The sequence below is a fragment of the Sinocyclocheilus grahami genome, unplaced genomic scaffold (assembly GCF_001515645.1).
Source record: "Sinocyclocheilus grahami isolate Dianchi unplaced genomic scaffold, SAMN03320097.WGS_v1.1 scaffold946.1, whole genome shotgun sequence".
Classification (NCBI taxonomy): Eukaryota; Metazoa; Chordata; class Actinopteri; order Cypriniformes; family Cyprinidae; genus Sinocyclocheilus; species Sinocyclocheilus grahami.
In genome coordinates this window covers 76,035-81,429 of record NW_015506125.1, presented here as the reverse complement: position 1 = coordinate 81,429, position 5,395 = coordinate 76,035, and positions in this window count along the sequence as shown.

The following is a 5,395-nucleotide window of genomic DNA, read 5'->3' as shown; positions in this document are numbered from 1 at the left end:
GTCACCATTGTTATTCTTCCTCCGAATGAAGGATACTGACATCTAGCGCTGAAAGTAAGTATGTTAATTATCATGACTGTCCAGAAGATGGCGGTGTAATCACAAAAATGATGCTTACGTACGTCAAACACGTTTTTGAGAGAAGACAGAAAGGGAAATACCTGATCTATGAATTGCGGATCCCTGGGGGAAATCCAGCTTCTAAACTAGAAAATGTTGTGGAATATTTTGAGTATTCTTGTGTAAATACGTGGCATATGAAATGGTAAATATATTCGGTTCAATAATATCAAAATACCTTAGTATTACCATCTGATAACGGCTCTTACCCTGTATATTTATTTTATTTTATTTGATTTGATTATTTATTTTTTTACAAGATCAGCGTGTAATAAAGGATATGAGTTATGGGATTCAATGAGCTAGAGATTCTGCTGTCTCCATGATCTCTTACAGTAATAGATGAGGAGAGATTGACTGACAAGGCAAATGCTGTTTACAAGCGGCTCTTCTAAACATTCTATAACTTCTATTCATCAAAGAATCCTAAAAAGTCATGGTTTCAACAAAAATATTAAACAGTACATGTTTTCAGCACTGATAATTATAAGACATGTTTCTTGAGCACCAAATCAGAATATTAGAATGATTTCTGAAGGATCATGTGGACTAAAGACTGGAGCAATTCATCATAGGAATAAATTACAACAATTTAAAATATATTAAAATACAAAACAGTTCTTTTAAATTGTAATAACATTTCACAATATTACAGTTCTTTACTGTATTTTTTGATCAAATAAATGCAGCCTTGGCAATTTTAAAAGACTTCTTTCAAAATAATTTTTGAAACCAGTACACATAACATATGTATAACCTAATGTGTCCTGAATAGGCTACAGAAATATTCAAATTACAGGATCATAAAATGCACAAAATGTAATAAGCACTTATGTCACCAAATAAAAGAATATAGCGGGTTCTAGAGAATAACAGGATCTAGAGAATACATTTTCAGAATCTCACTTATTTGACCTCATCTGACCTGAAAATAGTCAGATGGTAAAATTCACATTAATTACAAGTGTCTCATTCATGTTTAAACTAACCTTAAATGGTTTCAAATGGTTGGACTTGTATTTCTGTACTGTAGTTAGTGTGATAGAGGTGTGTGTATCACCATGTGTGTCAGCTCTGGATGAAATTAGCATTCCTCTGGTATAGTTTAATAGAAGTGGAGCTCTGGGATAATTTTCTGTACTGTAGTTAGTGTGATAGAGGTGTGTGTATCACCATGTGTGTCAGCTCTGGATGAAATGAGCATTCCTCTGGTATAGTTTAATAGAAGTGGAGCTCTGGGATAAGAGGCTAATTAAGGGCAGAGCTATGGCACAGGCCATCTGTTCAGGATGCTTTCTTTGAGCCCACCATGCAAACAGGCAGGAGAGAGATGAATATCCATATCAGTGTTAGCGAGAGGCTCGTAATACATTATGAATGACAGGAGTCAATGAGCGAAATGGTTCAGGAAATATTCTGTCCATCTGGAAAGCCTTTAGTGTACAATCAACATCTGTTACTAAACAGCACAGCAATCTCTGAAACTTGCCAGCAGTAACTGTGCACAACAAAATCCTACATTGATGTTTTACTGAATTCGCTATCAGTCTGTTTTTCGAAACGTATTATTTCAAAATTCTCCCAGAAAGGATTAAAAGATGGACATCTTGATAGATAGAAGTCTTGTGTTTTTCTATTTATTCAGAGGATACAGTGGTAAAGGAATAAAGACTCTAATACAAAACATACATCAATATCTGCAGCTCTATGAAACAGCATTATCACTTTGGACAACCGACCACAACATAGTGACAGAGAGTTCAGACACATGTGCGATGTATTCATTAAATGTCAGTCAACATTTACAACGGGCTTCGATGCTAAGGTGCTATCCTGGTGCAAGAAACATATCCATGTGGTCCAATGAAACTGCTGAAATAGTTTAGCACACAAATGTAAGTCAGTTAAAAGTGATTTTCCTGAACATCAGCTCACTAGTTGCAGCTAAAATGCACAAAGCCCTAAAATTGACAGAAAATAAATGCTATGTGACCAATGGGAAATAGATCTTCATTGAGTATTTGGCAATATTCCTTTAAATCTGTACTGTATGTTTATTTTATCTTTATGCACACTGAGTTGCTACAGCCTTGCTAACACATGTGAATTACAGGAATAGTTTATCCCAAAATGAAAAACTATACTGAAAATATTCTCAAATACACCTACATATTGGATGGCCTGAGGGTGTTACTTTCTCAGAACAGATTTGAAGAGATTCAGCATTCAGACAAATTCAGCATCAACACGACTCCAGTTGATCAACCTTGTGAAGCAAAAAGCTGCATGTTTGTAATAAACAAATCCATCTTTAACACATTTTTTAAGCTTCAAATTCTTACTTCTGACTAAAATATGAGTCCTCCATCTATAATATTGCTTTCAGTGAAAAAAAGTAGTCTTGTCCGCACCGTTTGCAAACGGAAACAAACCAAAACAGTTCTAAACAAATATGTCAGTGGATTTTGATGTGAAAGGACACCAGGGATGGACCTTTTCAGCGTTATTATGGATTCTAAATTATTTTGGGCAGATGCGACAGCTTAAAGATAAAATGCCTTAATGATGAATTTGTTTCTTACAAATATGCGCCTTTTCACGTCACAATATTGTTAATTTATGGACTGGAGTCATGTTGATTACTTCTGGATAATTGTGATGTTTTAATCAGCTGTTTGGACTCTCATTCTGATGGCACCCATTCATTGGTAAGCAAGTGATGTAATGCTAAATTTCTCCACATCTGTTCCGATGAAGAAACAAACTCTATCTACATCTTATATGGCATACGGGTACATTCTCTGCAAATTTTCATATTTGGGTGAACTATTCCATTAGACTCAAGGGTTTACAGACACAGTATTATTACTATTACAGTGTGGTGGCAACAGCTAATACACCTCTACTCATTACATCGTTGAACATCTGGACCATTTCTTCATCTAAGGTGTAGACCGATACAGCTCGCAGAACGAGACAGGCTCGACATCTACAAAATTACCTTGAAATGCTACTTCAGATGTGTTGTTACAGGAAAAGTAGCCTTTCTTCATAGGTGATGAGTATAAACTTGTTAACTAAACATTGGTGGAAGTCAAAAGTACTATAATATGAGAGTCCAAAGTTGACATCCATTCAAACTACAATAAATAAATAATAGTGGGCAATTTATTATTCATTTCTGCTTTGAGCTGCTTTTCACTACACAAGAAATGCATTCATGCATTAAATTCAATTTAAAAATCCCTTACAGACCCTCTTTTCTGTACGTATTTACTTTCGTGCTGTGAGGGAAAGTGGCGAGAATAGAGGTGAGGTGTCATGCAGTGTCATTTCTGGGCAGCTTTTAATAAATAAATAAATAAATATATATACATATGTGTGTTTTGGAATGACATTTTCTTCACTCTAGCATGTTAATCTAACAGTCATGGATTAATAGGCACATTGTATATTAGACACATGCATGTGGCGAAGCCATTGTGTTACAATGAATAAAGTGGGCAATGTTAGAACAAAAACAAACCAATCTAATACATAAATGTTTTGGAAGCACAGAATGTGTCCAGCAAGAACTATCTTGTGTTTCATTTCATATTGACGTCAATGCTACGACGGCTTTGCAGTTGAGCTACTTGGTTACCAGTCTCAGCTCTTATGTTCTAATGTACACAGCATCAATGCAGTTTAGGAGAACAATATTGTTTAACACCCTTTGGCAAAGTGTTCCCTAAAGCCCTTTCTAACTATAGTTTGTATTGTCATATGCATTGATATCATAATCTCCTAATAACATCTGCAGATGCATTCGAGACTTTAGGAAAACAGTAGTCTCTGCAAACGGAAGGAAATATAAATAAACCACAGTGATCTATGAAATAGATGTAAAACAGTGGTTCTCAACCTTTTTGACTCCAAGGCTCTCCTTTGTCCAAGACAATATTTACAAGATGTTAACTGATGGGCTGGAGTCACATTGATTACTTGTGGATTATTGTGATGTTTTTATCAGCTGTTTGGACTCTCATTCTGGCGGCACCCATTCACTGCAGAGGATCCATTGGTGAGCAAGTGGTGTAATGCTAAATTTCTCCAAATCTGTTCAGATAAAGAAACAAACTAATCTACATTTTGGATGTTCTGAGGGTTTGTAATTTTTAAGCATATTTTAATTTTTGAGTGAACTATTCCTTTAAGATTTTGTTAATATAATTAAATTTAAATCATATTAACTTATCAGGAAGCTTGGTTTAGGCCCCTAGTGGGGCCCTCTGGTTGAGAACCACTGATGTAAAGAATAAAAGAAACGAAATGATGTGTAAATAAGTATGGATTAAAAGCATATTGATTTTCTAATGACTTTCAAATTTCTATTAAAGGTAATAATTTATCATCTTTGCTAGTTATTCTAGTTATTAAATTTACAAAATATCATCTTTAAAAAAACGTTCAGTATACAAAACGTAAATATAGTAGCCAACATTTGAAGTGGATCAAAAAAGTTCATCAAAGTTGTCCTAAGACAAGAACGTATTTTGGTTTTAGGTTTTAAGACTTTCAACTTTGACTAAAGGTTTTGATCCATTTCAAATGTTGACTAATGTAGTTAAAACCAACCCAACATTTTTGAAAAAAAAAAAAAAAAACGAGAAAATCCGAAGTTGTAATAGACCTGTTGGAAATACATAGTCACTCATGCAGGAGCACACATTTTCACACTAAAAAGAAAGACAAATTTCTATTCCTATGTGAATATTAGTGCTGTCAAATGATTAATCGCGATTAATTGCATACAAAATAAAAGTTTTTGTTTGCATATGTGTGTGTTCTGTGTATATTTATTATGTATATATAAATACACACACATGCATGCATATATTTCAGAAAACTATGTTGTGTTTATATATTAAATATATTTATTTAAATATAAATATGTAAATACATGTAAATATTTTCAAAATATATACTGTATGTGTGTGTATTTATATATACATAATAAATATACACAGAACACACACATATATTATGCAAACAAAAACATTTATTTTGTATGCGATTAATCACGATTAATCATTTGACAGCACTAAACTATGTTGTGTTTATATATTAAATATATTTATTTAAATATAAATATGTAAATACATGTAAATATTTTCAAAATATATACTGTATGTGTGTGTATTTATATATACATAATAAATATACACAGAACACACACATATATTATGCAAACAAAAACATTTATTTTGTATGCGATTAATCACGATTAATCATT